The 14,294-nt window shown below is 35.4% G+C and overlaps 2 long non-coding RNA genes across 3 annotated transcripts in view; one reads left to right on the forward strand and one right to left on the reverse strand.

The window, feature by feature from the left end:
- LOC149800777 (uncharacterized) overlaps window positions 1-14,294 on the reverse strand; it is a 172,530-nt gene that overhangs the window by 8,258 nt on the left and 149,978 nt on the right. The gene's annotated exons all lie outside the window — the stretch shown is intronic.
- LOC149800778 (uncharacterized) lies at window positions 1,739-8,958 on the forward strand. The gene is made up of 2 exons (XR_016420561.1): window positions 1,739-2,017; window positions 6,965-8,958. It is a non-coding gene; the product is annotated as an uncharacterized LOC149800778 (long non-coding RNA).

Here is a 14,294-nt window from a genome sequence, read left to right on the forward strand (position 1 = left end):
TTGATGGATAATGTTGTTTTTTTTTGCTCGAGAGGAGATAGACGCAAAATTATAATTACGCTATTATAACGGGTAGCAACATCATCATCAATAAAACAATATATTGGAATCATCAGCAAACAGTGTATTACAAGCACCGTTTTGGTTCGTTGTGTTTCTTTAATCTGTGTAATTAAAGAAAGGAACCAGACAAAAAGCCCCACATTCTAAAAATGAAGTCTCGTGAATTAATATATGTTCCCTATCTCAAAGATAATTTTCAAATACCTTTAACAATGTACCTCTATTTCCGCTTATCAAACATTTGTAGATGTTCTTTACGGCCAAACTTCTTCCACTGCATTACCTTTATCACAAAAGACAAATCTTGCATAGTTCTGTTCATCAAAGAATTAATTAATTGTATTAAAATCAGAAGTAGATGGTTAACAGTCGAGAATCCTGACCCAAATCAGACTTGTGCAAAAGTCTAAGTTTATCTCGCTTTAATAAGTTATAAAAACTCTTTGAACTAATGTTGCAAAACAGCTATTTCTTTAAATAGTCTCTAGTTGCAAGGGTCACAAGAACCGAATTTTTCTTCACACTTAAATGTTACGTTGGCACGCTTCTAAATATAAGGTATGGTCGACTGTTGTTGTTGTTGTTGTAAGGTTTAACACCATTTTTCAGCACACGATAGGCTATACATGGCGGCTAGTATTAGTGCTGGAGGAAGAACCCGGAAAACCCCTGAAAGAACCACCGACCCACGAGAAGCTACTGGCAAGCTTTCTCACATAGCACATTAGCTGAATCCGAGTCTCGAACCCACGCAGACAGAGATGGTCGACTGATGCAAGCATTTATTGAAGAGCATATGTTCTGGATTTATAGGGTAACATATATATATATGTAAAAACATTGTAAACATAAAAGAACATATATATATATATATATATATATATATATATATATATATATATATATATATATATATATATATATATATATATATATATATATATATATATATATATATATATATATATATATATATATATATATATGTGTGTGTGTGTGTGTGTGTGTGTGTGTGTGTGTTTTATGTGAGATAAGATAAGATAAGAATTCTTTATTTCAGACTACAAAGTCCATACCTCTAAATTAAAATATTAATTATAAAGTAAAAACATTGTAAACATAAAAGAACATATATATATATATATATATATATATATATATACACATAGCATCGATGAGTTATTTCATTAGGACCAATAGCTAGAGAGGGAGGGGATGGGGGGGCATTGTTTTGATCAATAATATAATCATGCTCAGAGATATCCATTTGTATAAATGATTGATCCGGAGGCATATCAGTTTCACTGAGGAGACGAAAGAAAGATGTTGTTTGATATTTTGAGTTTTTTCAATGGCTGAATACAAACTATTCCATCACTTTTAATCGGTCTATGTTTAGTTTTTGACGGTTCTTCACCATTTGGAAGGTACCGCTTCTGTGGCTAAATGGATAGAGCGTCCGTCTCGGATGCGGGATGTCGTGGGTTCGATCCCTGGCAGAGTTATACCAAAGGCTTACAAAAATGGTACTAACAACTGCCTCGCTTGGCGCTCAGCATTAAGAGGTTAGTGTTAGGACTGGTCGGCCTGGTGTCAGGATAATATGATTGGGTGTGACATCATGCCACGTCTGCGGCATGATGCCCCAGTGCTAGACATTACTATATACTGTCACACTGCAGACATCGTAGCGATATGACTGAAAAATTGTTCAAGCTACGTTACAAATCCAAATCACACAACACACAGTGTGTAATATGGTATTGATTTAACACATAACACGGACTGCAGATGTGTTTTTATAATTATCTAATTGTTGTCGCAGATTCACTCATGTCTATTCTAGTAGTGACTGGCAGGTTTACGCTTTGCAATATTATGCACCACATTTCTTCTTCGCATATACGCTGTTTCTTTTCTAAAGCACATTGGCATCGTCATAGGTGTTCTTCAGGTAGGTACAGTATACTTTTCAAATACATTGTCTTTACTTACTTGTATATCATTGTTTACAGGGCTAGGTATAATCATTGTCTATACGTATGTGTACATTGTTGTTTATAGGCAGAGTATATACATTGTCTACATGTATGTGTACATTGTTGTTTATAGGCAGAGTATATATATTGTCTATATGTATGTGTACATGATCGTTTGTAGGGCAAGGTATATACATTATCCATACGTAAGTGTACATCGTTGTTTATACGGTAGAGTATATACATTTTCTACACGGACGTGTACATCGTTGTTTATATGGCATGATATATACATTGTATATACATATGTGTACATCATTGTTAGTAGGGCAAAGTATCTACGTTTTCTATACGTATGTGTACATCGTTGTTTATGCGACATGTTATATGCATTGTCTATAAATATGTGTACATCGTTGTTTATGCGACATGTTATATGCATTGTCTATAAATATGTGTACATCGTTGTTTATACGGCAGGTTAGATACATTTTCCATATGTATGTTTCCATCGTTGTTTAAAGGGCAAGGTGTCTATATTGTCTAAACATTAGTATTCATGGTCGTTTATAGGAAAATGTCTACATTGTTTATACATGTGTGAACATAATATGATTCAAATCGAGATCTAAAGAGCACAAATACAGTTGTATGTCCTGGTGCCCTAAGACCTTTCCTATCTCCTTTTTTTAAAAATAATTTGTCAAATAGTGCACGTCATTTAGTGGGAGGGACAATTATTGCAAGAAATAAAGTTCTGCAATTTCATGAAATATAAAAGCTGTAACTAGACTGGATAAATTGAAACGTCAATATAGCAAGGTATCGTATGTTATTCCGATCTCCCTTATGTCAGAGACCTCCATATTTAATTTGTTCTTAAAATCATCCACATTTGCTCAAAACTGGCTTCGTAAGGGTGTGCCATTAAAGTGTGCAAAAGAGCCAATAAAATATCAAAGAGTGACAAAACGTTTGGAAACCATTAAGGTATTAATGTACTCTGCAACGACGGATCGGCATGGGGGGTTGTGTGGTAGATCAGAGCGAGACAATGGAACGTTTAGGGTGTGTTTTCCTTACAGTATGATGGTTACAATTATGTCATGGAAACGCTTCATTTGCAGAAACTTCTAGGTGGCGTCACCCCATGAGCTCCAATAAGGGTTTCATCCCACAACGTCATTGCACATTTGCTTATTAACCCCACCCCATAGAACCGGATCTTTTTAATCTGCCCCTGCTGTGGAGCCTATACAGTTACTATCACACCATCTCATGAAATCGCTTTTAGTGCATTGGTGTTGGAGGTTCGAATTATCAGTTGAAAAGGTCAAATAGTTGCTGCGTCCTGTTTCTATTCCCCAAGGAAGACCAGAACTAGCTTTTCCTGAAATTAATTTCAAAATCAGGATTTACGAGGAAACAGTTATAAATTGTTGATATAGGATCACATCAACGTGATAAATTATCAATTGTGCATTATAAATAATGGTTTGTTTCGTCTGCATATTTAATTTCAACGTATATAATCTATCACGGGACAACTGCCTGTTGCAGTTTATAAACTGTCATGACGGTATTTGTGAATTGTTTTGACTAATGATCTTAAAATATGTAAAATAAAGAAACAAAACCAACAAGTTTTAAAAGAGAAGCAATACATTTATTTACATAGAATACAAAGTTAAAATTCAGAAGATACTTAAGTTTTGTAAACTAAATTAACAATAATCCAAATATCCTATCACAAGTCCAAAAGTATGACATGTTTTGAATGAATCGTATACGTCTTGATCTATCAGAATGATATAAACCAGGATCTATTTGAATACTTCCTCACTAATCTCAATGTAGTGTCTTAGATCAAAACTTCAATGAGCACTTTGTAATTCCAGTGAATAATTTGAATAAATAATTCCTCTTAAACTATATCTGAATAAAATTGCAAGCACTGATAAGAGATTCCCAAATACTGCACATCACTGAGTAATCTCTATAAATAATCAAAAAATATTAAATGTTCGGTGATATGATAAAAACCTGCTTTATATATGCAAAGAGTATTAATAGTATGAAGGGAACTACGTCTGCAAATAAGTTAACTGAGGTCATGTAATATGACGCCACTGAAGGGATTATTGCTTATTTTCACAAAGATTTCGACATCATCCGCAGATCTAATTTTGAAATTGCTATCCCGATACATTTACATAGAAAATGCGCATGTCAATATTTTTCAAATCGTATTAAATTTATATAACAACTATCAATAGTTCCCGCATCACTGTATATGATTATTTACAAAGTTAAGAACACAGAACCAACTGCTATGAGCAGCATGGGATAAACAGATGCCGTGCTGAGTAGGAACCATTCATATTTCTCTCTCATTACTTCACAAAGATAGTGTAATGTAATGTATGACAAAAGTGTATCATTTATGGATATATGCACATATTAGACATGAAAAAGAGGTTTCATAAGTCGATACACATTTTCTTTGATTTCATAGCTGCATGAGTAAATTATATATTATACATACCCAACTGAGTAGTGAAATAACAATTGGACATATATTCTTCATCGTGTTTGAATTTTTTTATAAATATGATTCTAAAGTTTGGAACATTTAGTGGCAAATTTCAAAACCGTAAAAATGCTGACGTATACAAACTTGAAACTTTCGCTGTGCAATTGTACCACGGAGTTAATAGCCTCCTTGAAGTGATGATATCTGTAAGAGTTCAACTAGGATGACATGGAAGGTGCAGACGAAACCAACTATCATTTTTATCGTTAACATAATATTTTATCAAATTGATGTCGTCCTCTGTGAGCAATTCACATCATCTGTTTGTAGATTTCCATCCATGTCCAAATTGATTTCTGGGGAAATTAATTAAAAGTTCTCCTGTGGGTATATAAACATATCAAGGTGAAATAAATAATGTCAATTCAAATGCAGGTGAGAATCGAGTGGATGTTAATTGCATTGATTCCACAAGGAATGGCGTGACTTTTAAGCAAATGGCATAGCTAAAAAAAGGAAGTATTGCTGTAGCTTAATGTCTACCATACCCAAATGACCTTGAGTGTAAAGGTTATAGAATGCAGATTTCTTTTGCAGGAATCCAAAGTTGGAACGTTGCTATGTAAAAAAGGATTGACGTGCAGCACTTATGTTGAATACTGTATCCAAACACAAAAGGATCATACACGAATATTCATTAGTGAAGAACCCCTGAAGAGTAGTTTTTTATTTCACATCTTGGGTACAGAAATTAAACTGAGTGAAAAAAATTCTTAGCAATACTTCCCATAGCTACAGATAATAAATATTACATCAGCCTTTATTTTGTATGCAGCTTTTGCTGTCTGATGGTGGACACTGTATTTTTGTACAGATTTGACTTTGACTGAAAGAGAATGTAGGTTAGTCTTTATATAAAAAAAATAAACATTAAATCATTACATTTATTTGCGGTAAGTATCTATTGGAATTCATGAATGAGAACGTCCTTAAATGAATAGAAAAGAATCGGGAATTGCATCATAAGTTAGTGTATAATCTCCGAGAGAAAGTTCCCGCCTCTGCCAGATACATCAATGCTATAGTTACTCGGCAATAAAGCATACAATACAGCAGACCCTGACTTTGAACCAAGACAACGTAGAACGACGAGCCTTAATATTGGATAATGCATGGTTTGCGAAAGTCGGAGGGTAAATAAGCATCGTTCTATTAGACTTGCTGTTAACTCCCCGCGAAGATATCAAAAGTTTAGCTATAGACACCTTTCATTCACATGGAGTTGGCATATCTATGACGAAATAAGAAAACTCCTCCATGCAATTGCATTAAACAAACGATCGAGAACAAATTCTGGGATTTGCATGCTAGTTGGCAAAGTTCAGTCAACAGTTAAGGCAGACTATAGTTTCGGACCAAACCCACTTACTCACGGCAGCTTATATCCCTCCTACAAATTTTAAACTGTAAAAAATGAAGGATATACAAAATTCACAAATTTTAGTCATTTCATTCTTAATTTATAATTTCGAACTCGTTCGCCACCAGTCGTTTCCTGGCATTGTCATCTTCTTCGCGTTTTCAACCTAACGGGACCTTAACACTGACACTGCTTGCACATTGACACGGCATCCATAACGGAACTTTATCACAACATGACTGATGCAGAACTAGTGTTCTGAAGATCTGGACAACTGCCTAAATCGTAGCGTTGTGATGTAAGGCACATCATTCCACCTTTGTTTATTATTTGGGGGAGGGGGTAATTATTAGAATTATGTACTCTGCATACATTGGACGTAGACGACATAACGCTTACCTTCAATGTATGTGTAGGTCTTGCGACCGAAAAAAGATGGCGATGTTAGTGGCAATTGAGTTGGAAATTATCGATCATTGAATAAAATGAGCATTTTTCTGCACGTTTTATATTGATGATGCTTTTTGCTTTTACAACATTTTGGAGGGTACAAGCTGCCGGGAGTAGGTGTTGCAGTGGAAACTGTAATACAATTAGGTAACGAAAATGTAGACGTTAATATTTAAAAAATTCTGATGAAGAAAATTAATGCCATTCAACGGCATGAGTTGTTTCAGAATTAGCCAGTTGATGGAACATTTCCTTGCTCTCCACGAACTGAAAGATTGTATCATGTTTACAGATGTTCTTTATTTGTGACGCTCAAGTACCGATCAAAACATTAACTGGTAACTGGATCCCTAAATCTCTAATCAGCAGCATGATCATAAGGTACTCGTGTCGATATCCTGAAAAAAGCAATTCAGCAATGGCAATGTTGAGTTACCAAGCAGTCAGGGTGTACCTTTCTAGACAGAAATCCACTAGTTTCCTTCTCGACAGACGAATTCATGTACTTTTATCTTGCAGGTTCTGATCACTGCAGCAGAAAAAGCAGGTATGACTACCACGCATTCTACTGTAGCCAACGTTTCAGCTGGGACAAAGACATGCCATTCAAATGATGGATCAAGAACTATACGCAATAGCCCAATATGTGAAATCGACAAACCACTGAGTTTTGTTGAAATATACGGTATTTCGGAAATTTTGATACCCTGCACGCTTTCATGGCTTCCACAAGGAAACTTTGGAGTGAGTATGGCATGAAAGAAGTTACTACCTGACTCAAATGTACATGCTGACAACATATGGTTGCGCAAAGTTGACTGACACGAAGTTACATAGAGTCGACAGTGCCATTTCTCTCAACTACGAATGTGTAATGTTTCTCTATATATAACCTTCATTGACTGGTGTGATAAGAATGCAACAGGAAAAACAAATTATCTTTTCTAAGATGTAGGAACTATTCTATTAGGCCTATATACAAATGTAAATGTAGATTTCTTTGTTACCCATGATGTATGATTTTAGTGATGGCGATTTCTGATAACTTAATGTTGAATACAAAAAGCACATCAGTGAAAGAGGGGTGCTTTTACCCCATTTGTCTCTCCGTGTTTCATCTGTAGATGTATTCGCAAATTTAAACTTTATTTTCTTCTTATCGGTTCTATGTGATAAATTAGTTTAATATATCAAATATTTCGGAAGATATTTTATATTTAAAGAAAGTCAAACCTATGCCAGATAACGGCATATTGTCAGATAGAAATTGTTTCAGGTTAGACCTCTTGTAGCTGAATTTTACATTTAACGAAGACAGTTAATGCGCAGGCTTGCGTCGCATATATCACTATATTTCTACCTACACACATGTATAGCTACATCTTACGTGTTACATCGCTCATTTTTAAAATTAATTTAAGCCGTTTCTGGAAGTCGTTGACTTTGGATGGAGTTCTTTATCCCGAATCCGTAGTCATGGGTGACGTCTGTGGCGTTGGTTCGACGGATAATAGTGAGATTCTAGACGGATCTTTCAGCAGGCCAGGACGAGTGTATAAACAGTAGATCATTCCACAACCATGCTGCTGACTGGGAGTATTCATGTTGGTCGAAGTGTGGTCATCAGACAACAGCATCATATTTGTTGATGAACAGTCTTTAGATTAGCACCTATACATTTTTCTCATTACATGTATGATAATCTAATACACAATCATTCTTGTTTATGACACGTAGGTTCGAGGTTTTGGATCAGCCAATGTGTTTTTTGCAGAAACTTGCCAGTAGTTTCCCGTGGAACAGTGTTTTTTGTTTCTTCTCGTGTTTTCACTGATTCTTTTTCCACCAGTTATACTAGCCGGCATATATAGCCTAGCATGCTCTAAAAAAACGGCGTATATCTAAAGCAACAGCAAAAATCGATAATATGTGTTGATAAATCATTACATTAATTAAATATGTCGATAAAATATATGCATGAATCGTATTGATTACAAACGATGCCATATGCAGGTTGCAGGAAAAAAGTTCATAAAGTAATTGTCCCTGGGACAAGTGAGTTGCAAGAGTTACTTGTTCCTGTACTCATTATACTCAACACAATATACGTCTCCACTACACTGCTTACTCTTTTACAAACAAGCCATAGGTACCCGATGCAAGTTTGATAATAAAATGGGTATAAATTATGAAAATAGTATTTGTATATTCTAATAAATGGCTATTTAGACAAATACATACTTAGAGACAAGTTGCATGTATAGCCTTTGATTTCTGAGAGGCTTTCGCGTTTACAGCTAACGTTTTAGAAATCAATGTGTCGTACGTTTTCAGTACTTCGAGCTATCGCACATTGGTAAGAACTAGATATGGGAGACGTCAAGAGAGAGAATGAAATAATTACACAATCTGCGTCTGGTCATTGCCACGCTTACCACAGATCACCAGTATTTTTTCATGACTGTGTAGCTTCAATACTATATTATCACGCCTAAATAAATTCGCCAGCAGTTTTTATGTACTTATGTTATTAATTTTCACAAGAAAATTTGAAGAATTTGCATTTGAAATTTTTCTAACAGTTTCTACCTCCACCAACTTTCGAACTAAAGGTCCATTTTGGCCCATTTTGGTAAAGCCTCAATTCTAGAGTTACACATAGGTTCCATAAAATGGAAGACTGCTGGTTTGCCATAAGAAATGGAACAAATCTAGGTCATTACACCAAGCAGCTGTTGTCTCGATATTACCTGCTTTATATATAGATTACATAATATCATGCATTGTGTGTAAGTTGGTGGAAATAGGTTGAGACCATGCAATACTAATTTCGAATGTATTTTAGGAAACGTTGCTCTTGCAAAACGTAAATACATGCTTACGGAAATATCATGTAGCGCCTTCCCGTTGGCATGACAATGTATCAATAAAGATTCAGTATTGAAAATACCGGTAACCTCAGGCAATTGTAACCTTGCCTATCCATATTAAAACACGTTGACATTCTGTGTGTCTAACGTCTCAGAGTACTGACTGTGTGTGTGATTTGTAACTGTAACGTAGCTTTAACAATTTTTCAGTCATACTGCTACGATGGCTGTGGTGTCACAGGTTTTAGTGATGTCTAGCACTGGGGCTCATGCCGCAGGCATGTAGCATAATGTCACAATCAGACATATTATCCTGATACCAGGCCGACCTGTCCTAGAACTAACCTCTTAATGCTGAGCGCCTTGCTAGGCCGCTGCTAATACCATTTGTATCAGTCTTTGGTATGACTCGGCCGGGGTTTAAACCGCAACCTTCCGCATCAGAGGCGGACGCTCAAAGCACTGAGTACTAACTAATAACGATGTGTTATGCCTCGTTGAAAAAAAAACAACTTTCTCCAAATCAAAATGACGCCTAAATTACTGAAAAAAATCACTGTAGATGCAAATACCGTTAAGACATCAAGCCTGAGCGTGGAACTTCAACATAATATGTTCATAACACATTCCAATTTTAGTATCGAACTTACGTCCGCTACATGTGTAACCCAAATAGCGAACAGTTTCCGTAGCAACATATTCTAGACCGACTGGCCAATTATTTATAACTGACGCGTACAAAATGTTAAGCGATGTTAAACGTATGGTCTTGTTAAGGGTAGATACTGCACAAAGATTTTGTAAATTTCTAAATCACATTTATTTAGTGGTGTGTATCATATTTCCAAATGACGTCTATCTCCCGTTTAATATTTCATTTCTAAATAGCAACTATTCCTTTTCTGTTTCATACTTCTTAATCACATCTATTTCTTGTTCTTTGTCATATTTGTTGACCACATGTATTTCCTGTTCTGTATCCTATTTCTAAATGATATATATTTCCTGCTGTGTATCTTACAGCGGGCTGCATTAGAAAAAAGAGAAGCAGCAGGAGGGGTGATCATACCAAAGAGCGGTCAGAAGGGAATGGGGTGAGAGAAAAATGACGCAAAAAAGTACATGGAACCGTTGGAATGGCGAATGCATGGTAAGATAAACTATGTGTGACACATCGTGATATTTTTTTGTGTGCTACAAAATGTGAGTATTTTATGAACTACATAGTAAGGAGGGGGTCAGCTGATCTAAAGAGCGCCAGAATGGGTGAAAAATGACGCAAAAAAAGAAAACATGGAACCGTTAGAATGACCAAAGAAGAGTAACATAAAATATATGTGTCACATCATGATGTTTTTATGTGCTATAAGATATGAATATGTTTGTTAATAAAACATCAACATGAGTGACAAACAATATGTGTTATCAGCTCAGCTAGAATTGTTATATGTTCACTAAATAATAAACAATATTTTTATTTTTTGATTTAGTCGTTTTGATGTAGCATAGTAATATTTACCGTCTGTTCAATTTTGAATTGATCTCGAATTAATATCGAAATACTTTCTACTGAGTACATCGAATTAAATTTAATTATTTCACCCGCACCTAACTTAACTGATTAACTTGTCTTGGTAGTTTGTTATGTTTTCCGATTTTTCCGCGTTTATTATTTTCCCTTTGCATGACAGCTTCTAGATATTCAATATGATTTTCTGTTCTGATAGAATTGATATGATCAGTCACTAAATCGTCCTTGATTACTCATCGAAACACTCATACATGAACCTTTGTGCTAAATAGTTTTTTATTTGTTTCACTTGAAATCTGACACCAACAGGAAGATATCCATATTTGTTGATCTTTCCGAGTGGGTTTTTATTTATACAAATTTCGTCTAACTCCAGCTCGATTGGATTCATATTTGGTGAACACTGAATGTTTCCTAAACACGTCACTGTCTTGGTCAACTGAATCAATGTCTTGGTCAACTGAATCGCTGTCATGTTCAAAGGATTTCTCACTGTCTTGGTTAACTCACCTGTTCAACAGATTTCTCACTAATTTGATCAATTTTATTGTTTTTAATACAACAGTCAATGTAATGTTGCTGATTTTTAATTTTTGCATCATCTGAATCATTTGTTATTTCAAAATATCTTTTCAATTAGCAATTGTTTTCCTCAACACCGTACACATATTTGAGTTTTGCCCTTGACTCTGATTCCATATACCAGACAAGGTTTGGGACCTGTGTTTCCTTGCGGAACACAATATGCATGAATGCCACAATACTCATCACGGCGGGATTGTTCACATTTTTTGGGAATGATCCAACTATCAACCATTTACAAGTGTTTTGTTTGAGATCTTTATGCATAATTTATATTGTTTAATTTAAGAACAAGTTCATTTAAAGTAATCTTATCATATAGCATGTCACGTTGGGATGAAGCTAGATTACTAAAGCAACAATATCAAGATCTCACTGGGAACAAAATCACGTTTCCAAAATCGAAAACAGATTTAAATCTCATCACCAAAAGACATCAGATCAATAGCAGGAACACAAGATTAGTTTATAAGGTTGTCTGTGATTGGGCCGTCAACATCAAGATTTGATTTTGACCAACATAATGATGATAGAAAACAAATACCACTTGAACTACAATTGCATGATGTAAAAAAACAGCAAAGAATTAGTTTTTACAGCTATGGTGATGTTCATATTTGGTCGACGTTTAAAATAGTACAGCATCTACAGGACCAAAAGAAGTAATGTTTATCAAAATATAATTTATACCTGAGCAAAACATCAGATGGATCACAGTGATTTATGCGTGATAAAATGGATCATGTAAAACAAGAAAGATCACCTGCTACAGCCATTGTTTACACAATGTGTCGTTTAAATAGCTCCTCTTGAACGATTGTAACAGGCTCACTCAATTCTGTTGCTCAACATGTCAGAGAACATTTTGTAAACTCGAGACGAGGAAATGGATTAACAGAATCAAGAAAAAAAACCATAGCACAATGTAAAAACTCTATTACCAATAGAGTTAAGACAGATGACGTGGTTATTTTAGAAAAAAGAAACACTGAAAATTCCAATAATTGTGAAAAACAATAACCAATGAGATTTAGTACAATTCTGGTAAATACTGTATTAAGGGTGCTCCAATAATTGTATATGATCATAATTCACATGCGTGGATCGACTCGTTGACAATATTTCTAAGGAAGAGAATAATGCGATTTTATGACGGCGATATTTGTGAAGGAATCTACAACATAAGTAAGCTTGACCCTGTATAGGTCTGGTTATTTCACGGAGATGACTGAGTCAGATGAATCAACACTGGATCAATTTCTTCTGCCATCGGGCGTTCTTTATCGGAAGGAATCACTTCAACGTACGATGAAACAGATTGTGGTAAATTATGACAGCAACAACAATAATTTACTCGTTGAATTTCTTTTACAGCGTCGTCCGTTGTAGCTTATATAGCCCAACAAAAATGTAAACGGCATCCAGTTTCAAAAGAATTTATCGATGATGCATCACAATCATATGTTGAGTTTGGCAATGGTGGTCTTTGGAACAGAAAATATAACACATTCAACATGATTTCCTATGACAATATGCTGCTTCTCCCGCAGCTTTTCTTAGACTAGAAGACTGTCATAGTTAGTTTGAGTGATTTGGGCATTCAACACACGAAATGACTCGAGTTGCAATAAACAATCCAATATCATATATCGATCCTACCGGACTTGCTGTGATTGAATCATTCGAGTTTTCAGTGAGTATTCATCCTGTGATGCCAATTTGATTTGGTAGACATTTTAATAAACCGGATACCAGTGTAAATCTCAACGATTGTTGCGCAAAACGTCAGCGTGGTTTGGCTCCAATAGAGCTATAACGATATGTGCTCGATGATAAGATTCTCATTGAATGTAACTTCTGAAATAATTTCATACAAATCACAAAAAATCTGCCTGGTTACCACAAGACGACAAATATATCTGCAGAACACTTATCGGTCTGTTTGTTCAGGGTTCATCATCTGATAAATGCACGTGATTGTACAAGATTATTCATGGATCCAGCCTAATTCGATTTCTTTGTCAAGGACCCAGCGGCGCTAGGTGTATTAGTATCACGGATAAAAGCAATCATGCAAGATTGAAGAAACTTAGGTACAATAGTTATCTACTACCAAGGCAATTTTCCTCAGTTTAATCATTTGAGATCATCTATGTTGGCATACTCGTCAATACACCTATTATCAATGATTTTACAGATTTTCTAATGACGTTGTTGGAGTCGCCACAGATTCTTTTTATATTAGTCGTTGTAAAATGGTTCTTTTGAAACCATTTATCGATAATGCTAGCGATGGCGGTTGGGTTCATCGAGAATAAAACGTGAAAAATACTTAATTATCTCGACTCAGCTTATATTAAAGCACCTGATGTTTATTATTTTAATGTCAATTTGTCAGAACCATCATTATCACCGTCAGTAAACGATCTAATCATGAGACATAGAAAGGCCCTCTGAATGGTCAAGGTAGTTCTGGTAAAACAACACGTGCGATAGAATTATTTAAAAACTCCGACATGATTGTGTTGACGCCAACTCACCGGTCTGCTAGAGAGATGAGGCAACGTGGTTTCAGCTCATGCACGTATCACATTTTTTTTAGATGGCGAGGTGATTCATGTACCCCCGAACTAATGGGTGAGAAATATATTCCTAGAATACTTATCTGGGATGAGGCTTATCCAGTATCCAAAGATCTTTTACAAATGTTTCTTGCTTGGTTATCAACAAAATATACTGTTATTATCATATGGCGATCATGGACAGCCTTCGGCGTTTACATGTGAATTACGACACGAATGGTTGATCAACTATGTTGGGCACTGTGAAGACGTTTTGTACGACTATCTATCACAGGATGAACAAC

The sequence above is a fragment of the Sinohyriopsis cumingii genome, chromosome 4 (genome assembly GCF_028554795.1).
Source record: "Sinohyriopsis cumingii isolate HCF-2022 chromosome 4, ASM2855479v2, whole genome shotgun sequence".
Classification (NCBI taxonomy): Eukaryota; Metazoa; Mollusca; class Bivalvia; order Unionida; family Unionidae; genus Sinohyriopsis; species Sinohyriopsis cumingii.